The 26,869-nt window shown below is 30.9% G+C and overlaps 1 protein-coding gene across 1 annotated transcript in view; it reads right to left on the reverse strand.

Annotated features, from left to right (window-relative positions):
* Positions 1 to 26,613, reverse strand: part of LOC124362745 — a 129,008-nt gene extending 102,395 nt beyond the window's left edge. Inside the window, exon 1 of the mRNA XM_046817490.1 lies at positions 26,578 to 26,613. The gene's annotated coding sequence lies outside the window, so the exon portion shown is untranslated. The remainder of the gene's footprint in view (positions 1 to 26,577) is intronic.
* Positions 26,614 to 26,869: the final 256 nt, after the last annotated feature.

Raw genomic sequence — 26,869 nt, forward strand, 5'->3', positions numbered from 1 at the left:
GATATTCTATGACCCTAAGGCCCATACTCACCTACCAGTGTCTGTTATGGATGAAATAAAACCCATTTTCAGAGATTTGTCTAATGAAGAACTCCTTAGGAAATGCCTTCATGGTGGGACACAGAATTCTAGCGAATCGCTAAATAGTGTGATATGGTCGAGTGTACCAAAAACAACTTTTGTAATGAAAAGCACCTTAGAACTAGGTGTGCATGAGGCTGTGGCAACTTTTAACAGGGGCAACATAGTGAAGTGCCAAGTGTTGGAAAAGTTTGGTATTAATCCTGGCTCTAGATGTGTGCAAGAGATTAAACAGCAAGATCTACGCCGAATTCAAAAAGCTGAAAAAGCGCAACAAGAAATAGAGAAAAGGTGCAGAAAACAACTTTCTATTGCAAAGAAAAGGCTAGAGGATAGATATGAAGAGTTAGAGGACCCAGACAACCCCACTTATGGGGCAGGAATGCACTAGAGGTTGGCCTAATTTTAATTATCATATATTTTTTGCTTTAAACACGTTTTTCCGAAAATCTAGTTTTTTAACACAAAGGTACATTTATCTAAAAAACTATTGAAGATATCTGAACAATTATTTTTATATTTTGTTTATTAGGTCTTCCTTTACATTTTGTATGAAGCAAATTCCTTATTTTTAAATCCTATATTTAAAAAAAAAAAATATTTTATACAAAAAATTCCTGGAAAAAAAGTAGTTTGGAAAAAAAAATTTTTAATATCCAAAATATATATATTTTTTGAAGTTATCCATACAAACTATGCAAAAATGTCCAAAGTTTCTAGTAACACAAAAATTATGTACCTATCTTTTATACTTTTTGAGAAAAATGTACCTTAAGTAGAGGAATTTAACATGGGCTAGATAGGCCTGGCCGACCCCCCTTAAAAGATGAAAAAGGTCACCTTAACAGACGACTATAATAAACGGGACAGTTGGTAAGACTGAGCCGACACAGATCAGCTGATCGATGTGTGTTGTTCGCACAGAGACGAATGTCCCCGTCACTGTGCCGTGCTCTTCTAGGAAGAGGCAATACTTTTCAGTGTACAGCACCTAGTCTTTGAGTAAGGAAGTGATGAGGGAGATGGTGATTTTCACAATGGAGGAATTATGACTCTACGTTTAACATTAGTGCAGTTATCCGTTGAGCATAGAAAATATATAACTGGACAAATAAATATTTTGTAGAAAACATAATTACTATATAATTAGTAATGTTGTCAAGATACACTTTACAACGTTTAGACTAGTGAACGAAATAAATTATGCTGAAAAATGAACTAAAATAATTTTCAATTTACATACTGGGATATTTCGATCACAATTTGGTAATATATTTCTTTAATGCTAATTAGTATTTCAGTGAGTACTAATACAGTACAAGTCTTTTGAGCGTTTAAAGGCCATAATTTATAAAAGAATGTAACACTTTTTGCAAGATGTAGAGCTTCATCAAGTAACTTCAGTCTTTATAAAATTCAACAAAGACCCTTTTGAACTTGTTCTTATTTAAATATCCTTTTTCATTGTGTTCTTTTTATTCCTATCCAAATACTTAGAGACAGAGGTAATCTATGAAAATTTGTGAAATCAGTGTTAATCAACTTATTATTATACATAAATAAGTTCATTTCTCACAGGATATTAAATTTTTAGTTACATTTATTAAATATAAATAAAAATAAGTATGTTAGTTATAATCATATGTTAACTAGAATAAATAGAGATCCATTGGTTGTGCAGTAACACTATAGGACACCGCAACATGTGTCGTGTAACAGGCCTTGCTAACGTTGATTGCAAAATGGTCTATAGTTCATTTCATTCTCGAGAAGAAGAACTTACATACAGAAAAGTTATACAGCAACTAATATTTTACATTCTCCCCGGAAGACAAAAGAGATTGTGCCAACCAACTGAGTGATAGGCTTCAATGACGCTCATCCAAATCCTATGGATTGGCATGCACCATAATATAAATCATTGTTTTCTATGTATATATGAGTTTTCAGCAGACTTAAAATTATATAGATGAAATCTTTCTTGAGATATCGTAGGGGTAATTAGGTTACACGGGTTACATGTAGAGAACGTATGACGTTTGTTAAAATATTATATGTTGTACTCAACTCGGTTTGTGATTTTCTTGTGGTCATGGTTACCTTAAGATCAATGTAAAAATATTTTCTAACGCTCAGTCAAATCCCATGTAGTGACGTACACCATCATCGTACTCGATATTGCCTAAATAGTAAGGAATATTCATGAAAAAATTCAAGTATTTTGGTCAGTTTGTTTACGCGATATCGAGCAGTCAGACGGAGAGACAGACAGACGACAATATTCCAGGCCTTTGAGTGATAGGATTCGCTAGCGCTCAACCAATAGCTAAGGCTACGTGTTCGAAGAATGAGTGTGGCATTAAATTATAAATAAAAAAAGGTAGCGTTAAAATATCTTTATATTACATTATTTTTCAGCCTTCTAACGAGTATTAATACGATTATTTAAGCAACTATAATGATACTTAGTAGTATAAAGGGCCACATTTCCAACAGTTTGTTGCATTCTATATCCCCCATTCGAATAAAATTTAAATACGCAACATTAAGCTACCCCGTTTGAGTATCATGTATACTGAAATTTTCTATCTAGCCTTTCTATGCAGTTGTGCTATGATTGTAATGTGAGATAGTAAAATACACAATAGTAGTAAAAGCCTGTCTAACACCGTCGTTTATGTCCCATACTACGGGACAATAGTCGGAACTAATCGTCGACAATAACTCATTTATGACCGAGCTATTACTTTACGGTCCTAGCTTAGTGCAACACTCCGATTTTATTCTTAAAATCTTATAGGGAATTTAAAGCATTCACTCTAATAACTAAAAATCGTTATGTGAATAACGATTTACTTATTAGACGCTTGCCCGCACAAGTAACTTCAACTTCCTGGCTCCAATTTGTACATCGTTACTTATGTATATATATATATATATATATATATATATATATATATATATATATATATATCATCATGACACCGGTGCTATATTGGACATCATCATATTGAGGGTAGCAATTAAGGGAAGACGGAGTGTTAATCAGACCAGCTTTATATGCTTCTGAATCTACATCAAGAAAATATCTCTTACTCTTCTATTAGTCGGTACTTTTTTCTAATTAATCATCCTATTTAAAATGAAATACTTAAGTATGTTATGTTTAAAAACATGACTTTTTTGGTATTTGAAGATATTAGTTAACACTTCTAATTAAATTGTATGACATGATTATATGTATCTATAATGACTATCTAAAACTTTAAGGTAAACCGTAGAATAAGTTATGATTTGACTTACTCTTTTGCTATGAATGAACACGACATCCAATAAAATACGGCCTTAAAAGCTACATGAAGACAATTCAAATTTTGATCGTGTTCATGTCCTTAAGGTCAAGTCTCACTGGAATGGTTTACCAGTCGCCGACGCCAGCGGCGTTAAACCATTAAAAGTTAGCGGTAGCAATATTAAACATGTTTAATTAGCCAGCCACTGACAAACCGTTCCCTCGAGATTGGTTTTTCACGTTTATCAGAAAAGCAGCATTTACCAGATCCGTGGGACCAGATATTTAATTATGTATCTTATTTATATAGTGCAGGGCTTCTATCTGTCAAATCTTCCATCATTGGTTTCCATTACCAATATAAGGTGGAATTCTCGGGATACTTTCCCACAACCCTTGAATGTCATTGCTTTACGTTTTACCATTTTGTCCATAGAGGGTGTTTTGCCACCTCTTATTAAAATTAAATACGTGTATTAGTGTTATTTAATATCTAAATTAGTTCATATGAACTATTATTTTGTGAATTCTTCACAATCCTATGTACCAAGTATGAGTTATAGAATATATAATATAGTTATAGAACGCCAACAAATTGGTACCATCAGTATGCAACCCTAACTTTAAGCGTTATTCTGATTTCTACTGGATTGTGAAACAGTTAAATTAAGATTTATTATGAACTAATAGAGACCGTAAAAAGAGTAAGGTTGATAACAATCGCGTCAAAGTCAATGGGTACAAACAATGCGGCGAGTTTACACAACACCGCTTGTGTCAACACATTGTGATGCGATGTTTCTATCCTTTGATCGTACGCGGGGGAAAACACGCTGATACACTGAATAACGAAGATTTAATCTCGCTCGGTTTGTTTACAGTTTACAGCCCCCGCGTATTGTCACCAGTAAACCGCAGGCTGTGCATGTAAGGATGTAAAATATCCAGAAAATATTGTATCGCAGCCTACTACAAACCCTGAGTCGAGTCCTAAATATCAAGGTAACAAGTTAAACCAGGTTTATAATTTGTATTTGACTAGAAGTCATATATTTGACTAAAACTCCTTGGCACATTTTCAAAGGAAGAGAAGCAACCAATTTTGAGTGCCAGGTAAACCATTTATTTTTTTTTATCCTAACATTTTTGTACAGTTCTGCGAATTTTTACATAATTACATGATCCAGAAAACGCTCTTCTAGATATTTCAACTAAAATATTATTGAAAATATAGTGTAATCGTTTCGCAATAAGAAAACCAAGAAAGGTTAATTTCTGGGGTTTAACTAGCAAATTTTAATCCTAAAACAAGCTAAACCGAATGTTATCTTTTGTTACTAAAGGGCTGTAATGACGTCCATTTTAATTTTAATAATAAAAGAACTATGAGTATGATTATCGGTAGATTAAAATCGGTGTTATGATTTTGAAAGATGAGTTATTTTAAAGATAAAAATAAAACGCATTAAAACTTTTTTGGGCTTTTGGGTTTTTATTGTTTGTGCTACTCTCAAGTTCTAAAACGAATCACAAGTCATATTCTGAATTGTGTAATAAAGGTAATGTATTAAATTTTAAATTATAATAAAATTTTGCAAATTTTGTTGGAATAATTATGTTTTTCTATTATTTCTATATTCTATAATCAAAGCTGGCTGCACTATTATACAATATCAGAGTTGTTGGATACTGTCGAGAGACACTGTAAACCCAATAAACCCGATATGGTTAGCGAGGAGCGCCGGACAATTTGTGAATTTATTGTCACTGACAAGTTAATGACGTTATTCGTTTATTAGTTGCCAAAACATTATTCATAGAAGTGGTGTCTCGCTTGTACATAACCCAAGATGTGAAACGCTCGGAAACAGATTCTATGAGAGTTTAAAATAGGTAATAATTTAATAAATTTTAAAATTTTCATAAACAATGTAAATAATCTATTTTGAGCTTTGATTTAAGAATTATTTACGTTTTTAGTGGTCTGTAATTATTTAAGACCCGGTAGTTCCCTCCTAAAATAGTTTCTTATCTGAATTCGTCTATTTGTCCGTTTGTGCGATATCTCTTGATGGAAAGGAGTAATGTTATAGTAAGCCTATATAGTTCCCATATAGTTCGTTTGGCGTCAAAGAGCAGCAAATAAAAATCGAAGTAACTAAAAACGTCAAAGGGTTAAACAGTCAAATATATCAAGACGCCAATTACTGAAGTCATCTACGCAGCACACAGCGAATATATCGCTATATGATGTTGAGGACATTGGGTATAAGGCTATCTAGATCGTTATTATCGTTATTTCCTCGTTGCCAGGAAAGAATGTACAGTAAGGTCTGTAAGACTCCTGTTACGTTCTGTCTCTGTCAGGTCCTTCGATACTCGGTTGTATCGGTTATTTTATACGTTCTGAAGAGCGCACCTAATAATGGTGTACGTCAATGCTTCTGAGCGTTCATGAAAGTCTAATGAGGTAAAATTAAAGCAACAAGGTTATTAGTTGTTTCTTCACGTGAAGTTGGATTAATTAATTTAAAAAAATAATGTTACAACACGAATATACTTTTAATTTTGATCAATAGGTCAGTCAGCAAGTTGTCATAATCCATATAATTTTATATAGCTATATATAGTTTTTAAAGAACTCAAACGTTTTCTGGAGGTATATCGGTATATCGCTGTCATTTCGTGCTTGGGTTATAGTGACGGAATTCTGAAAGGTTTTATTTTCATGTTGAAAATCCGCTAATATTTATCATGTTCATAAATCGCTCAAGAGTTATTAGATTATTTTTTTAATAAAACTAAATAACTGTTGAATATGTTTTTGAAGAAGTTTAAGAGTCCATGTATTATTGTCACGTTTAGGCAAATTTTAATATCAAAATATTAAGTTGGTACATTCTTAAAATATTTCATTATAAATGCTATATTTATAGCTTAGCAATTAGTAAAAGGTAGCAATTATTTAAATTCAATTCAATTTGTATTTTTTATCTCATACAAAATATGGCTATAGAGGGTTGCCAGTCTACTGAAGGAAACAGTAATGGTGGGTGACGTGGTGTTGACTTGGCTGTGGCCAGTGTGCGAACAGCGAGGCGCCACAGTCCATAAAACACAGGCTACCACATCTTGTCTACACCAATGTTTTGGTTAGCCTTGGTTTTATCCTCACCATTTGTTTCTCATACCCTTCAACATTTCGCACGCGACAATTTCTTGTTGTCTTCGCTGTAAAACCCTTAGTGATCTTGGGTGCTATTTTCCTTTTGTTCTTTAATAATACACTCAATTTAGAGACAGTAAAATACTCGATTAACCTTCACCGGGAAAAAGGAGTGCTAAAAATTATAATATGTTTCATTCATAATAATTCATGATTTGAGCTCCCTGAGAGGATTTGAGTATAAAATTATAAGTTCGGTTCTAATGAAATATTTGTGTTAGCTCATACAATCATAATTAATTCATTTATTGTTTTCCACTTGTGTTCTTGTAACGTACATATATCTAATATGTACTTGAGTAATACTAGACTATTTATAAGTTAGTGTGTATCAGAAGGTGATTATTATGTAATTAAGTATTTTCTCAGTAAGAAATAAGTTCAAATTCAATCGTTGCTCATTTAAAGAGTTTAGAAGTCGCTAACATCTTGAATTGATTTGCAGCAATCAAGAAATTTCAAATATGCAAGAACATAACATTCATTTCTAATATGTTGTCATGAATATTTAATCACGCCAAAGACAGAAGGAGTAGTTTTAATTAGTGTACAGCTTTCTCTTTACACAATACGAATATTATGGTGATGGCAAGTAATTTGTAACACACAGAATAAATACTTTGTTGTGCAGAGTGATTACACATTAACATATTAAAAGTACCTATAAACGAATAGACTCAAACATTGACTAAATGTAATAATTTATGACGGTAATCAAGTTATAGGTCCACAGAGATGCAACGCTCTTGACAAACATATTTTACGACGACTTTTTGCCATATCACAACCCAAGCGCTCTTGGCCTAGTTCTACTGTTTGTTTTGTTATAAAATTAAGTTTTGTTGACTTTTTAAAGGAAAAATTAAAGGAATGTTTATGAGAGTAAAAATATTCGATTTTTGTATTTTGGCCTTTCAAATAATTTTTTATAACACAATTACTAGTTATTATTGTTTATTGTTATTCTATAAATATATATGGAAACAAATTTATTGTATTTGACACAAATAGTTTTTGAAAACAGTATTGACCGCAAATGGAAAATATTTCTTATTTAAGTCTATATGACATGCTTCTTCTGACATACCTAAAAACCCAAAGAATCAAAAACAGTAATAATAATTTTGAAAAAAATAAGTTTTGACGTTACTTTGACGAAATGTCTTATTACTATTTATTATTTATTACTTATTATTATTGCAGTAATGGATAGACATTACTGTCTTCAAAGGAGATCAACGGCCCTGCAACGCCTATCTGATTGAATCAAATAACCATTGCTTTGGAAAAATTTCGTTTCAGTTTAAAAGCAATATGTATTCTCAAAGAAAATTTGCATTAATTAATTAAAAGTGATTCGAATCTTAAAGTGATGGTTTAATTGATTTTAGATATTTTTATTTTATTTAGAAGAAAGTAAATAAATTATGCTTTTATACTTTTTGTAGCTACAATATTATAAGTAAAATAAATAGTTTGAGAAATTAATTGATTTTCTGTCACAGTGGAACATATACATCTAAAGATCTCACGTAAGCCGAAATGAGATTTTGAGGATAAGCAATTTTCCTAAATTGAATAGTCTACAATATTTTGTCTCCCAGCTTTCCCAAATAATAATGTTATCAAGTGAAACCCACTCTAAATAGACCTCAGAGATAAGTTTATAGATAAAAGCGGAGTTTGTTTGTGTGTTGCCAGCAGCCACAGAAGCCTTATCTAATGAGGATCTTATTCTGTGGACCGCGCCGCGCCTCCAGCCTTTTCCTGTAATGATCTTTGAAGTAGTTGGGAGAGATCACATGTAAGGTTTAAGCTCCTTTTAACACTTAGGCACAAACTTTATACAACAATTCTAACTTCTAATGTAGTATATCACTAGTGCTGGAATCTAAACTGCAAATTTAAGCATCATAAGTTATCAGATACTCATTTACGAATTAGGTTTATTCCCAGTTATTTATATCAGCACTTTCCTCACTTGCGTAAGAAAAATAAAAAAATCAAGTCGTGGAGCCGCCTGCCATGATGTCGGAGATAACGCTGTTAAAGATTAACCAAGCGGCGGAAAGGAACGAATCGTTAAAGAAAGAGAACACACAATCGTGACTTCGGCAGTGTTTGTTTTGCATTCTGTACAGATTGCTTCTTCGTCTTCGCGCATTTCAAATTTTGCTCCAAAGCTAAAATCCTTTGGTTTTGATATTACTAAATTTTTTAAATTTTATTTTCTCTTTTTGACAATAATAAAATTCAATTTAAATTTACATTAGAGTATATACATTTTAAAACCATTACTTATACCATTTTTAACATTTTATTTTTTGTGCCATTATAAAATGTTTAAAATACTTGTATGGAATAAAAAGAAAAATAACAACATAATGAATATTTAATATTCAGTATAATTAACAGTATTACATCTCCTAGTAATTTTGCTGTGTTAATGTACTCGTATTATCATAATTTCATGACAATTTTTAATCTTTTAAGGAGATTTTATTATTATTAGTAGTACTAAGCTTTAAATCTAAAACTTGTTTATTGTAATATCGATTAGGTTTATTTAATCCATCTCTTTTTGATCTATTAAAATTGTTTATTTGTGTTTTAATTAGTTATATAAGAATGTGTTTTATTTACCATATAATTACGTAAAACCTCGTAGTATCAGGTTAGTTATCTACCCTAGGAAGAGATCTCTTTGCACATCTCGAAACATTGTGGGTACTAATTCCTTGTACCACTAAATGATGGAAAGTCGTGTTGCCTTCACAACCCTTCCATTGCCCGTAACGAAATAAGTAGGCCTACTGTTAATTGGAGAGTAATATATGCAATTTTTAACTTTACCTTTAAGTAAAGTTTGCTGTACTAATTAATTTTTACGTAAAAAGCCTCTTGATATTTTGTTCAAACCTTATCAGAAACTACACCACAAAAATATCACAATATTTCACCACAAAAATATGTATTTTTTTAATTACCACGCAGTTATGTCTTCCAAGAAACTAAGCTATGAACATTTTGTCCTCTCACCAAAGTGCACCTATTATTTTAATTTTGTTTGTTCCTCATTAACCATTAGAAGTTATGTAAATTTAAATCATAAACTTGTATATACAATTATATTTTTACATTAATGCATATGTTTTGACAAGATTTGTATAGAAGGCAGTAGGCAGGTAGGTGACGTGATATTGCCTTGACTGTGGCCAGTGTGCTAGCGAGCGCGACTAGAGCGGGTGGCGCCAACGTCTATAAAACACAAGACTACTACGTGCCGTCCCTCACCACTGTTAGGGTTCGCCTTACTTTTATTATGGCATGAACGCATTTGTTTCTTATGCCTGTTTTAGTATTCGACACCCGGTAATTTCTTGTTTTCTTTTTGTAAACGCCACTGGGATAAAGTAATAAATGGAGGCTGTTTTCTTGGCGTTCTATTTTTGTCTTTAGACCTACATGATGAAAATTTCGTGTTCTGTGTTGCCTTTACCACCTTACAAACATTAAATTTTAAACTCTTTTGTTTGGTTAGGTGAACGGATTCAGTTCTGACCGGATATTTTCAAACATTCCAAAATTAATCTGATCGAAAGGGTCTTATGATTCTAAGAACAATACAATGAATAAAATTATGAGTTAAGAGTAGTATTAAAGAGTTGGTTTAGTTCAGACAGTTATAAATTCGTGCAGATTATAACAAAACAGACAGGTCCTGCTTAAAATTGTGTCATTGTCTGTTAGTCAATATGTCCTTGTGTGCAGTTCACAGGCACGTTTTAGTTCAATACAATAAAGATTGTATTTATTTTGTAGTCTACGTGTACGTTATAGGGAATTGCACAGTCAGTTCCATAACGAATTTCGTTATATTCTGTCGGGTCCTTCAATACTCCGATGTATTTGTTTATTTCAATATTCCCTTTTCCCAACAGAAACTTAGTATCACAAAATTGAGTGATGATATTTATTTAGTTATCTTAATAACTGTAATAAGTTTACAGTGGAGAATTTTAAAGTATAGTAATTTAATCGCACTTGTAAAAATAAATATACTTACTAAACATACCATACATTTTACGGTTCTGTAAATAACATACTCACTTGTATATATTGTTATACATTCTAAAAATAATTCTTTAATACCTTCACTGCGACACGAGTTATATATCGTCTTAGGACAGTTGGGATAATAAGCTGCTGTAACGTCTACCGCAGTTAATGTGTTAAATACGAGTGACGTTTTTAAACTCGTATGTTTAGATATATTCAAGATATAAACAAGACAAGTGCATATCTCAGAATTTTACTTTATTATGTTTTTTATAATTTTGTAGCAACCCATTTTCCGGGTATCATTGTTAGAAGTAAAGTACTTAACAGGTTGAATGTCAGATAATAATAAAAAATAACGTTATTACTTAGTTCGTACCAGGTTATTTGATAAACTTAAGTGAACGCTTTTTTTCTTTGACCCTTATGTATAAAAAATGTATGAATAAAGGATGTTTGCTTTGTCTCAACCTTCTCCTGAGATTTGGAAAGTTCATGAGAAGTTCACGAGACGAGTTCTAGTTTTCGAACAGTCTTTTTATAAAACTTTATGATATTATTGCTCTTAATTCTATTAAAACCTCCACACTAATTGTTAATTTTTGAACATTGTTCGATCCTGAATAGTATCGTTTACACATTACTACGTCACACACTAATCTATGAAATACACATTTCAACATCTCTCATCTAAGTTTTATTTCTAATTACAACTCAGCTTAGCACAGATTGCCTCGCTACAGAAGCGAGACAGAGAAGCAAATCGTCTCCCAGGATGTAGCAGGTAACGCTGTTAAACATTAACCATACGACGCGGCGGAAAGAAGCGGGAAGACAAAGAACGAGAACACAAACTGTGACTTATCTGTGTCGTTTTTGTATTCTGTAAAAATCGTTTTCTCGCCGTTCTATCTTTAAAATCTGATTGTCTAAGATATATTAATTCATTTCTTTTTCTAGTATTAACTAGTTTTATAATCTGTTTAAATTTTCAAAAATCGATTAAATTAGAGAACGAATTATCGTACAATACGCTCCTGCCTTAAACGGACATTTAAGAAATATCTCGTACAAAATTATTTAAAAACTTTGTAATAAATCATAGGTTAAGATGTTTTAACTACATCATCTGTTACTTTAGTATTCATGTGAAGTTATTTGAAAATAGTGTGTTATTTGGAACTTAGCAACCAGAAACGGGTTTCCCACGTAATTATTCCTTGAAAACAGTTTAAAAACATTTAAATACATTTTTTTAGTACGTAATGTGCCAAAAATTAGAGGTGTGGATTTCAATTGACGATTCATTTCATACACAACTGTGTAGCTGTTATAGGATGTATTTGATCTTTATTAATTAATAGGTATGTCTCATCGTTCATCCATATAACTGAACTAGTTTATAACTTTGCAGAGTAAAGTTTTCGCAATTACATTTCCGTTATATTAAAAGTGTTATTGACCCCAAACTTAATACTATGTTAAAATAACACATTTTTTATATTAGTAAATCTTTATATTAATGCCATGTAAACATTAACATAACTGGATTATCAGACTTTACGTGAGTATCCTGAACCCCATAAATTTCTATAAAACCCACCGAGTAATAAAAGAAAAATTCTTTCATAACAGTTTTATTAATCGTCACTTTGGAAAGTATATTATTATTATACAACAAAATAAATAACAGTTGGTTGTTTATAATACTCAAGTTGATCTATGAATTGATTGTTTTTCATTAAAATCAACTGCAGTAAAATTAAATTTATTATTGTGCTAACCTCAAACTTTTTCATTTCTTCAGTACAAGTACATAACAGCTGTTTTGCATATGTAAACTCGAGATTATGACAGTTTTTGGCTCATTACACAATAAAAGTTAAATTAAACATGTGCGTTTGATATTCTGTTCCTTAATAAAAAATTATATTAACCGCATGAAGCAAAAGTGTATGTTACTGTTTAATTGTATTTTCGATTTCGTAAAAACATACCGCACCGAAAACTATTCTGCTCCTAATGAAGAAAACTAGTATTTTTATTCGTTAACAGGTCCACGAAGTGAATGTTTTGTGTTACCCTTATAAAATGGGTTTCTAAAAATCAGTTAGTGCACAATTCAAGTTTATTTTAGTGCGATATCTTCAGACGTTCTTATTGTCTCATTACACATTACAGTTGGGAAATTTTTAACGAACAAACATGGCTAATACATGACGAATAGAGATAAAAATTAAAACACTATAAATAAGTGACAACATTTTATTAGTTTAACTATACATGACTGCAAAAACATGATGTAAACAATGAAAATAATATAACTTTACATTGAGGTATAGCATGTTGTGAGTAATTTGTATACAAAAAGAATTTTTGAAAGATTATGCAATGAAAATTAATAAAACACAAAATTTTCTTGTTAATAACAACACCTAATTAAAGTATCTTTCAACGCATAAGAGTCCAGTTGTAGTGAAATATTGAGTTTATTTTTGTGTACTTCTTTACTCTTTGATTAATAAAGTTTTGTTTTTGAATAACCATCGAAACAAACAAAATTAACAAAATCGAAAAACGAATAAGAATTTGGATATTCCTTTAAGTGAGATACCTTGTATGTTAACAAAGAAATAAGTGTATTCATTCACAGTAATGATTGCGAACAAAAATAAGAAAGTCAATAAGTTTGAAGTTTAGCATTTTTCTAAAATCAAGATGGCCGATAGTGCATGTGGAACCTCAAACACCTTTGCGATCATACTTTTAGGAATTATAAAAGATGTCTCATAGTTAAGATTCCAGCTATCCACATTCAAATGCATGTTAGGTTTTCAATATCAGTTGTTACTGAGAGAAATTTTGAACTTTTTGTACTATATCACTGGAATTTTCAAAAGTAAACACTCTACAAGAAAAACTAAAAAGGTTTTTAGTCCATATTACCATGACTTTAAAACGAGACAAAGCCTATAATTCTACGGCTATATTTAAAAACGTAAAAGTTTTGAAGATTATCATTATTCTTATCTGATAAAACGATCGTTTCAGACAGCAGCCTCTTAATTACTCCTACAGATGTATATAGGTCGGGCAGTGTTATTGGTGGACATATCTTAATTTGGGACAATTCATTAAGAAAAATAGTTGATTAGTTGTTAAGAATTTTGTATTTTAAGTTCGGGACAAAAGGTGATGGTAAGAATAGCTTATTGGTTCCCACAATGTGAAAATCTCGCTAACCACAGAAATACTGAAACAATAGGGACTATAAATTGAAACGTACAGTCCTTGCCTGGCGGAGTGCTGCACTGTGACAGGAACATTCGTCTCCGGGAGAAAAACACTCGCACAGCCATCAGCTGATTTGTATCTTTGTTGCTCAGTCGTACCAACTGCTTCGTTTGTATACAAGTCGTGACTGTATGGTCTTTAAAGTATAAATGAAATGTATATAAAGCTAAAAATTATGAGTTTGTAATATATAAGTATGAATTGTACTGAATAGCCGAGAAGTACGTTCCCTACCTTTTTAACAGGGAGAGGTGGTATGAAATTAAAACACTGATTTTAAAGTAAACGCAACGCAAAAATTATGACATGGGAATTTTATAACTCTTTATCTAAAAATAAATAATTAAAATTTGACTAGAAATAGCATACTTAATAAGTATGCTATTTAAAACTTTATATGTGGCCATTTAATTAAAACAATTTTATACTTCATCACGTCTCATCAGAGTAAAAAGTAAAGAATTGAAAAAAAGTGAAATTTAATCTTCATAACTTAAAATATAATTCTCCAGAATTTCAAGCATCCCAGTTATTTATAAATTTGTAAATTTATGTGCATTGTACAGAAATCTATCGGAGTCTGTTTTAGGGGTCCTCAATAGGCGGTGGAAAACTACAATTTAGCTTAGCCATGAGTTCAAATCTGATTCTAAAGCAACATTACCTGAGATTGGAGACCTAAAGTTAAGCAGAGAACCGTAGTCATTTTACTACCAACGACAAACGTCATTTTTCGAATTGATCTAGCCAATTTTCTTGAATTTTTACAGGGCAAATCTTGTTTTCCAAAAATGAAAGAAATAAATTCTAGCGTCTATTAAACCACACTAGTACTTTCGGCATTCCTCTTTGGGTAGCATATAAAGTGATCCATATTTGCATTGTAATTCTGGCACAATGATCCGTGCAATTAACCAACGAAATGTGAATTTAGCAGTAAAGAAAGCCGAATCCATCATTAAATACAGCTGCATTGAACGTACGGCAATGAATTTTATGTTTCTTGTATGTCTTGAAGTTTCAGTCGAAGAAATAGTAATATTGAAGGTATAAACCTCACTCATATATTTCCAACCATTAGGTCCATTATCTTGATGGCATGGAACCCAATCAGAGATCGGCATAGATCATTGTTTTCTTTTAACCTTCTAATCCGAATCACCACGTATCGTACATGAAAACAATGCCTTTTCTCCAAGTACACAATAACTTTAATTCGAAAATCCAAACAATTGTTCTAAGCATTAAAATATATTAACTAATACTTACTATTTTATTTGTTGTTACAATTATTCAAATAATGTATATTTTCGTTTTATGTACTCTCTACCTGGCCTCACTAACATATAAAACTGCAAAACATCTCTTAACTTAAATCTGCATGTCGAGTATTGGGACTATCACGACAAAGGCAGATACTAACTCAGGTTTTTTATTTATTAGTAGTATCTAGTATTTGAAAATATAATCTGTGCATGTAAATGTCTATTTTATAGGTAATTCCAATGGCTGTACATAATTTGTTATGAAAGTGAGTTTAAATTGTACTGTACGCAATGATTACATAGTATAAAACTATGTAATCATTGACTGTACGATATTGGCCTTCCAGACAGGCAGCCAAATTCTATCTGTTGTCTTTTTGTGCTCATAACAATATCTAAATGGTCCTATCACGTCTCATGAGTCAATGTTAAATTTACATTAGTTTGGGTATAAATAAAGCATACATTTTTCTTCCTCTCTTTCTTCTGTCATGATTAAATATAGTTAATATGCCTTACAGAGGTGTCCTATTATTATAGGTACATTATTCTAGGTATATATTTGTACAATTAGAATAATGTGGGTTTCAATCTACAGAAAAGTATAAGTTGCTTTGATGAATCTAGTAAATTAATACATGAGAAACACAAGTTATTGATACGTTTGCTTTATACCTATTACAACAGCCCCTAGTTTCTTAAAATGAAAAAATAAACTCTATTCTACGAATTTAGATTTCAAGAGTATATTTAAATCCAAGTACATTAACTCGTCGTATCACGACTCCGTAAAAGGTAAAATTACGATGAGCTTGACCAAAATTTACGCTGTGTGTAATGTTAAGAAACTAACGGTATTACGATCGCGTTGTTCATTTAAATGCATTAGGGGGACTGGAGGGCTTGTGAAGGCTCAAAGGTTTTCGTCTGGCTCACTCCTTCATGTTACATCCGCTTCAGTTATCAATTTTCATTTATGTAAAAATAACGAAATGTAATTTATCTCACATTAGTTGGTACTTGAATAAAATAATCGTTCACTTTCAATTTTAGGCATACAATTACGGGCAGTAATATGAAACATTACTTATTCATTGGTGTGACTTGCAGTTTGCGAGTAATTTGAAATATTATGCTATCAACAAATAACGTAGAAAATATTTCTAACGCGCCCGTGCTGTAAAAAATCCCGATCCACTGATCGGCCTTGCTCGATTTATGAATATAAACACTTTGTAAGAGTATTTACAATTCAAGGCAGTTAAATTCAATCCGGCTACTCAAAACATGTAGTTTTAGGCCTACTAAAGAAAGAAGTATAAGAAGTCTCACGTCATTTTGTTCATGTAATGGAACAGAATTCTCTTTAGAATTTTATTTCTGTATAAGTAATTCTTTTTTAATCCCAGTAAAAACGTTGACGACTAAAGACGTAAGTGTGTTAAGATTCGTAAATTCAACGTTGTTATTGAAGTATTTAATAAGAAATGTGTATGGCTTATGATGAGGTAGCTTAAAAGTTACATGACTATTAAAGCAGCTTTAATATAAGTATTTGATGCGCTTAAACCTTGGTGGTTACATTATTTAAGAAGGTAAGGAGCTTCTGAATAATAAAGACATTGAAATTCAATCCATTTGTTCAAAGGGCACTCGATTTTTTTCAGAATCATGTACAAGGAAAACAATAGTATATATTAAATATTTAATTCATTCGTAGAAATAAAACTGTAAATTAAACCTTCGTACTCAAAAGGTAAAAGAATTTTTCCGAACATTAGCTATCGTTTAGTTGCATACAAAATATGTTATATTAACATAATATCCTTATAATAAATATATCAGCGAATATGTCATTTATAAATGCCTTATAAATGAAACAAAAATATTCAAATTTAATAACCCATAAACAATATTATTTGTCGAACACTAAAAAGTAAACACAGACCCTAATAAAGTAAATAAGGTATCGCTCAACTCTGAAACCAGATGTTTTTATTGTAACTGAACATAACCACACACCCGAAACAGTGCTAACTTCTAAATTTTGAATTTTTAAACCATCAACTGCCTGTCATTTTTGTATAAAACATGAAGAAATAGCAAATTTTTTTTAAAATTAAAGGCTGATACTTCACCCTTCAGAGTGAATTGCAGTTTTAATTTACACTTTTGTCAATTAGCAATCTAAGTTGTTATTTAAGTTTTGTGAATAAAAATACCAAAAGTTAACCTGTAGTGTAAATTCTGGGACTAGTCCTCCTTCTAATTTATATAAACATATCTGGTAAAGAATAATTACATAATAAATCTATATTCAGTAGACAATTTATTATACTTTGTTGTTGTTATTACGATTACCCCAAATGTAATTATAATGTAAATGTAATGTAATTATTGTTTACAAGAAAAATAAACAAAGTAAACCTTAAAATGTTCAACTATATCCTTAAAAACTAACTATTATCTTGTTTAAATTCTTTTATGTATATAGAACGAGTATGTTTTAATTAAATATGATTTTCCTGAATACATTTTCAAAGAGCGTCTTTGTTACTTAGAATACATTCAAATTAAGAAAGAGGCTAAATATTCCATTGTTATATTTAAGTTATATTAAAGAAGGAAACACTTTGATAAAGCGTGGCATGTAGAAAAACGTTTTTAAATTCAGAGAATCGTTTGTTAAACTCTTGGAAGATATAGATTACCACAGCTCACGAAAATCTTTCAACTTTTCCAAAGCAACAAAGTTTAAAGATTAATTTAAATGAAATAATATATCTATTCGTTTCAAATGTTAAGTGAATTTAACTATTTTCAACTGCCTCTGTAGTAAACCCATTTTTTCCAAAATCATTATGCTCGCAAAGATCCATTGCGCGTGTCTCGCCCATGATTCTGAATCCTCTGAACGAGGGGGGATGGGGACCGCGTCGTGTGAGAACGGGTTTTAACCAAGAAACCAGTGACATGAACTGGATGTCATGTTTGTGTGGGTAATCAAAAGTTGCTTCAAGCACATTCTGTTATTACTCTCTAAATTGTTTCGCCCAAGGCATACTTTCTTCCGCTTTGAAGAGTAACAAGTCCATTCTAACTTACAAAAGGGATGATACCGCATTGTAAATAATTGTTGTCCGGTTTCTTTTATTCTGGTCCTAAGCAATATATATGAAAAAGCGTCTCTTTAATCACTTGTAAACTCTATTTATGTATGCAACATTCTTTTTTTTTCAAAACAATTCCGGATTAAGGAAACAAAATTATTAGGAGAGGCGAGAACAAGTGCTCAGCATATTCCTCCACCTATCGAAAACATTTGAAGATATCTATCATGCGATCATTATAGGCATGTGGTATACTGAGCCTGAATTACAAATAATGTTCTTCATGCTTACTGATAGAGAGCAAGCGTGAAGATAGGGATGCCATATCAGAAAAAACAAAATGCTCTATGGCGTTCCTCAAGTTGACCCTTGAAGATATAAATATGGAGAAATTACTAAATATGTTCAAGATATGACTCTGTTTATCAATTTATAGAGGAACAAGACCCTTGTAATTGATATAACAGTGTGAGTTGGTTTAGGGCAGGAATGTGAACCAATACGAGATTGGACACAAACGAGTACTTAGCCATCAAACAGCACAGAGCAACCGGTTTCGAAAAATGAACAATATAAAATAATCTATAAGCTTCTTCAAGAAATCAGACAAATTCATGACTCAAAAACTTTTAATATTGACAAAATTTTTAGGTGTCTAAGTTATTTATGTCTGTTGACGAGCTGTGAAGGACCGTTGGGGCAAAAATCAGCAATAATGTAGGCTACACTAATAAATCCTTTTTAGTTCCTAAACCGGAATATTGATTTCAATCCATTTGGAAATATAAAATAAATTAAACTATCTTCTTCAAAAGGCCTAAACATAAAACTGACGTTTGCAACATAACTATTGTCAACTTTCAAAAACCTATAAAGGTGAATATTATTATTGTTGTAGTTTCATGTCTAACACGCATTAATGTAACAAGAAAATCACTTGACAAAATACAACTGCAGATTACGAGTTCGGAAAGTAAGTCTGATCCAGCAAGTTCCTGCAAAGAGTTTCGCAAGCATTTAACAAAACTTGTAGCTCGTTAAAATCAGTCACATGTATGCGGCGCGGCGCTCACTGTACAGATAACAAGCAATTACGAGGACGCGAAACTTTTTGAATCGAATCTGTTTTGTCATGCTTTCCAAAATGTCATTGTACAAAACACGAACCGATTAATATATCCTAAAACTGATTATCTCTTATAGGGTACATGTCAGCTCTGTGTGATCCAGAATTTTACGTAAAAAATCCAAAACCTCATCAAACATGCAACGTCAAAATCTTAGGTTCCCGATTACGATACTGTATCATAGTGGATTTGAATCTTATTTGTTGCAAATAGACTCAAACAGAAAACTCGTTTTTGATATGAGCTCAAATATATTTTTTATATTACTTTATTCTATACTATCAGTTAACCGCGATTGCGTGCGATTTCGTATTACATATCAGATACGTCATAAGCGTTTCCTTTTTAAATGGTAAAATAAATACTCCTGAAAATAAGTCCTGGTAGATATTTCTACGCGTGATCAATTTCAGAATTATTGGACTTTAAGTTTAAAGAACAATGTTTATGAGTCCTGAAGGCGAAGAGTAAATATTTTAATGAGGACCAATGAAATACATAAATGTTTCTACAATTATTTCATAATATTTAGATTAATAGCGAACACAATGTCAGTAACAATTGAATTATTTTAGATTAGAATGGACTAATACTAAGTCCGTAGTAATTTTAGTGGAAGCAGCGATGATGTAATACGTAACCCTGTTATAATTTTGAATTGAAAGTAGACATATTTAATGTTCATATTATTTTAGTGTTCAAAGGGTAAACAACATCGCCACTGGCTCTTATTTCATGCTATATCAGTCAAAAGGCGCCTACTACCAATTCAGTAATTTTAATTTACTTCTGATCTAAAGGATTCTCGGTAGCGGTGTAAAATACTCTCGATACACGTGTGTAAAATTTCAGCTTTCTATAAGATGGGAACTCTATATTTAAACTCTTATAGGTAGTTAATATGCATGAATAATTTTTATTTTTCTGTTAAGAGCATGGGGCATATGTGTATTCAATATCATCTTTTTAGAACAGAAGTTTAAATACGCACATGTAGTTTTTTAAGTGTTTCAACAAATCTCTATGAGTGGTTTATTAACATGAATAATTTTTACGTTTTTTATTTAGAGTATTAGGCACATGTGTGTCAAATTTCATCGTTTTAGAACATCATAGAATAGAAGTGAAATATAGTTCTTCTAGGAGTGGCTTTGATATTTCAACTCCTAAAGGTGTTTGATTTCTATCTAACTTATTATCTGTATGATGTAAACATAGGACACGCGTCTGTCAAATTTTCATAATATCGAGAAATTCAAAAACAAAATATAGTTCTTGTAGGGATTTCAACCCTATATGAACACCCATTAATGCTTAATGAGGCACATGCGTGCCAAATTTTATCGTTGTAGAACATCGTAAAATTAAAAAAACAAAAATATAGCTCTTCTACGGGTTAAAACCCAATTTTAACATCTGTGGAGCGTTTAAGAAATTAGTTTATTTTTCCTATTTAAATCATGAGACATGCATTTGCTAAATTTAAAATTTCTGGTACATTGAGTTGAATATTAGTAATGAGTAAAAAAGTAATTTGTGAGATATAGAGATTGTTTATAGCTTTAAACTAAGAAATATACTATGACTAGGAGTAGGAAATAGTGACTAATTTTTGTACCTTCATCATCCCGTAAAGAATAGGGATGGTAAAATAAATCTATATTTTTTTATGTGATGGAAAACGATTTTTCACATACTAGACTTCACTCCTGCTTGAGCGAAAAGACAGAAGTTTTTAAATCAAAAATAAAATATATTCAAATTATTTCCACATATTATAATACAACCAATACTTGGCATAATGGAATAAACTGCATCTCTGAAAGGTGTCGTTTATTATAAAAGATTCAAGTACTTAAAAACCAAGTAACAAATTTAATAAAATATACTATATAATATAATAAGATTTAACTATAATCTTCGGATAGTTTCTTTCGACACTATTAAATGTGCTTTAATTTATGTAGGTATATTCTGAAAAAGTTTAATTTTTAGTAAAGTACAATTAAAACCCGTTATATTAAAACCTGTATCAGAACTACGGCTATTACGTTTCACGCGATTCAGAATGCAAGTATAATTTATAAATATTTTTAAACCGATTGTATAGGCGGCCATCTTGATTTTGAGGAAATGGTTAAGAATAATATTAAGCTTGAAGCACTTTTACTATTACATTTTTTAATATGAATGTGAATCTGAACACGTATTAGTACATTTTTATAAGTTTATTGTCTACGCAAAATACAATATCTTGTTGTGTTTCATTGTACAAACTTTGGAAAAAAAACTAAAAAGCATAGGACCTTTAAAATGAGACATCCTCTATAATTCTAGGACGCCAAAGTGTTTTAAGTTCAATATTGTTCTTATGTACTCCATCTTAAGGTTTTTGCGTTGTATCATTTTCTATTTATTTATTTTAGTTATTTATTTCATTCATTTACTATCTATTTTCATCGCTTCGCCAGACTCTTTTACTAGAAAGTTTAGTGAAATGCAATTCAACTTAAATAGAGATCTATGGATTGTTTCTTTTGGCGCAATTCACCAAGTATCCATTTATAAATATCCTAAAACCTTTCCTTTTTTTGAAATATTATAATTCCTAGATATTTTTAAATGGTAGTACATCATATTTTGTGACTATTTATCTGTGTATTCTTATACAGTTTTAAGATTGCGATAAGATAAACCATATTATGGAATAAACATAAGTAATAATGATTACTTATTACAAAAGATAAATTTTAAAGGACGTATTACGTTAGGTTCGTAAAATTTCATGAATCTGGTCAACCAAATTGCAAATCTGATTTGTTCTCAACAATATCCATCAACGGGACATACCGAAATATTCTCTATATTTTATACTTATATACCTTAGCCTACAGTTTAGATAAATGTGTGTGTGTAATATTGTTTTAACAAAAAATCCAAATTTATTATGATTATCTACCTTTTCGTTAGCTATATAATTAGATTAATAAAGATCAAAACTCTTTAGATACTTTTTCCCTACTCTTCCTTTCAAAATCTTAATTATAGTGTTTTTTTTCTATAATTCTTGACTGAAATTAAAATAAATCGTTGCAAAATATTTTCCAATCCAGCAGCATGTCTAACAAAGCTTTTCTGTGCTTTTAGTGAAAATCTTATCTTCTCTAACTCCTAACAAATTATTGTTTATATTTATATGTTTATTAAAAAACCCCTTTCATTCTTTTCTTTGGGACTGTTATAAAGGGTGAATAATTTTAGTTAAACGCAACACAAAACTTCATGTAATAATATAACTACTCAATGAGACATTTTTTTCTTTAAAGTTAACGGTATTTTTTATTTGTTTTCAACGTTACTTATTATTCTATATGATTCATCACTGACTTCACTTGTTGTGACAATTATAAAGTACATGTTAAACATGTATTCCCGCTTAACATGCCAAAAACGAAATTAAAACATAATTTATCTAATTTATATCCAAGATCTTTATTATTTAACTTTGTTACATTCTTAAAATCATGAGTACACTCGCTTTGGAGGCTTAGTTATCTTTTAATCATAAATTGTAAAACTTTAAATTTCTCAGTAGTTTTAACTGAAAGAAAAACTATATAGTAAATTTCAAGTTTCAACGATGACGGGATGTTCGTCATCTAATTGCAGCAATACTTAAAACTATACGCGATGTACTTAATAATTAATTTCTACACTAATAAATTAGTGCTTACATCAAAACAAACAAAATATGTTAAACTTATTTTCCACAATTATACCACTTTGCCCATTTATTGCAATCCTATAATTTGGTATAAAATATAGCCAATGTGGTATATATTGTAAAATTACATTATAAAATATATACTGACCAAGCGTTGTTAGTATTTGTAACAAACTACTAAAATAAATACCGAAATTGTCACCCAATATGGACCTTTTGTGTATTTTTGAGAATAATTGTAAAGATTAACTTTCATTAAAGATTTTTCATTAAAGATCTTTCACTGTGCTTAGTAAAAGTGACTATGTTTCTGTACGATTAAAAGTTTAAAATCGATAGCTTTTGCCCGATAGATTTTTAACTTAAAAAATCGATAGATTTTTTTTTGTTTAAATTCGATAGTCGTATTGTCCGTCATATGGCTTGTTCAATTTAATTAATATCTCCAATTTAAATTAAAAAAAAAAAACATTATTCTAAATTCTTCAACGCTCTTCTAGTGACTCACAAATCTTTCATTTACCAAGGGAAAACTTCTTATGCCTGTACCAGTGTATTGTAAAAATTTGAAAATATTTGTGCCACAATGGTGCGTACAAGTATGATGCAATGATTTGAAAGGCTAGAGTTAATCATGTTGTGCTGTTAGCATACCAGTGCATTTCATTACGATGTACGTATTTTCAACGCAATCTTATTTTTTTATAAAATTTAATGAATGAAGTTTCATCCAAATAGTATTTGAAATACAATAAATACGAGTATTACTATTGAAAGAGCCGCATACTAAGAAGCACGGATGCGTTCTGTGATATTGAGGCTACTATAATATAGGGTTCATACATTGTCACTCTATTATTTCATTTAAGATATATTTTTATTTAGGCCTTTTTAGTGTCACTTATTATTCCTCGTCTCATTTTTCCATTATAAAAAACAGAGTTGTAATTTAAATTGTTAGGTTCATTTTTCATTTATCATCAATCATAAAGAACTCAAGAATTTGTATTCGATGTGTGTTAACAACAAACTGTTAAACATATCTATTAAAAACATTATACAATTTTAATATGTTTATTATGGACATAAGATATGTTGCATTTTTGTCTGCTGTCTTCTATAGGCATTGGAGAAGTAATTACAGATTAAAACATGAACCCTTTTCCAATAAATTACAGCAGATAAAATTCATATTAATGAAATAATTTATTACAAAACGCACGATTTAGAAGAAAAATATATTTTATGGCGAGTTAATAAAAACCGACAGTCATTCTGCCAAAAAAAATCAGACCGAAAATATTTTTATATTAAATAATGTACTGAATGAATCTTTTTTGCATTATTATTGAATGCGATTATTATTTATAATTTACTTAAGAAGCATTTCCTTTTAACACAACAAATCCAAAATTAGACCATGAGTCAAAATAACATAAAACCTAAAATTAAGTTCTCACCATTTCAATATAAATAGGAACAAAAATAGATAACATTTGAAATATAGCTGAATTAAACACTAGAGCACATCTCTGGAAAACTGAAAGTGGAATTAATTTTAGGACATTTGAATTAATTTCATACAAATTTAAGTTGTAACCTACTTGGCTGTTTTTAATACAAGAATTAACCAAGAAAATTTTAAATTTATCTAACTGACAAAACCTTGATGGTGTAACTCTGGATTACAAAAATGCCTGACACCTTATACTTGATGGTTCTTCTCCGTTTCAGTGATATGTATATATTAATACTTTTATCGTTGTTCCAGCTACAAGTATACTAGGTTTGAAATGGCATATAAAGTAAAATAGTGAAAACTGTACTCCTTTCCATAGAAATTGATGGAAATAAAATAATGCAAAACACATTTGCATTCCTTCAACGTTAAAATAAAATCACGTAACCTTACGGTAAATTTCAAAATCACAACTATTCAATTAGGCCTACTTAGTAATTATACAAACGAACGCTTCAGCTTTGTTTCAATGGCATAAAAATGTTACTGTAGTATCTAATTTAGATATCACAATCCTATAAAGTCACAAATTAAGAACAGAAAACCTCTATGCCTAATACAAAATTACGGTGAAATTTATTATGCCACATTGCTACTAGTTAGTGGACGGCTGAAGTAGATAATAATGGTCACGAAAGTGACCAATAATATGTTGTAAGCTCAGGAAATTTCCAAACCCAGGTTTAACATCGCTCGGCAAAGATTTATAAATAATGGCTTACAATTTAAGATTGTGCCATTGGCTATTTTTCATAGATCTATGACTCTACCATGTTTATTCCATGTCAGAGGAGGCCTCTGGTCAAATCTTAACTTCATCTTAGCTGTTGAATGAGAGAGTCTATTATATGAGACCTTTCATGTACGATTGTCTGTTGTCTGATGTCTGATCCGTGGTAATAGACAGAATGAGACAAAAGTACTGGTTATAAAGTACATCTCAGTATAATTAGCAATATGCTAAAATTGACATAGCTCACTGCATGATAATACGGTTAAGGTAAAAAAATAATGTCGAAATTGTTTCATAATTCATAACTATATACTGAAAGTTGAATACAGTATATATTATAGATATATAGAAAAAGTGATCGCTCATTTTATAACTTAAACTATTTAAAACTTTAAATACTAAAATGTATGGTATATTTTTCAATATATCGCATATTTTTGGGCATTCGTTCACACAGTACCTTTATTATATCTAGTCAATTGGCAAACTTTTCACCCATATCTGAACGTCTACAATGATATTAAATGGTGAGGTATTTATGTTTTCAGATATTACTTCTCTTATTTATTTAACTCCACTGCCATTTTTATAATGCACCATTTATTATTTTAGCTACATTTATTTGTTTCACTTAACCTCAAGTTTAATTTTTGTAATACGCTATTTTATTTGTGTTATGTTCAAACATATCTAGCACATTTGTATTCCGGCCAGTTACAAATTAAAAATTAAAATCACGATTTTCAGCCTGAAACTAGAGGGACTTATTATTTGTATCGTTTTGAACAGAGTAATAAATACTTTAAGACACTATTATTGTAATTATTATATTTTTACACTTGTTACGTTAGTTTATTAAATTAATTATTTTTCACCAAACTTTTGTTTTCAGAAATTAATGATGATTAAATTTTCGTTTACAAATTACTTCAAATATGCTTTATTTACTTTGTCTCAAAGTTTTTATGTTAGTTTTCACTTTCACCTGATAACTTTTATTTCGTTACTTCTCTTTTAAATTGTTACAAACAAAATCGGAACAAGCTAAATTGAACCCAGCAATAGTTTTACAAGCTGATTGTGTTTGGATTAATCGCGTTAGAGAGTCCTGTGGATTACGAGAAGCGAGCGTGTGGAAGAGGGTTACCTTGCAACAGCTAGCTGCCAGGGGTTGAGACGCCGCTACAATGCGCGGGGACGCCTCTCCACGGTGCTATATACTCTGGGGGTGGCGCCTCCACCCACCCTTGACGTCACTTCCATTCACCAATCCTCGCACACGCTCTGCCGCCAACACTCTACTTTTTTGGAGCCGACTTTTGGTTTTCTTTGGCAAATAACGGATCGATAGTAACAACATTGAGAGTACGAGTGCCAAAACAGCCCCCCTACCTCCCCCCCACAAGTTCCCTATGGATGACGCAACAAAACCGTTTCCC

The sequence above is a fragment of the Homalodisca vitripennis genome, chromosome 5 (genome assembly GCF_021130785.1).
Source record: "Homalodisca vitripennis isolate AUS2020 chromosome 5, UT_GWSS_2.1, whole genome shotgun sequence".
Taxonomy (NCBI): domain Eukaryota; kingdom Metazoa; phylum Arthropoda; class Insecta; order Hemiptera; family Cicadellidae; genus Homalodisca; species Homalodisca vitripennis.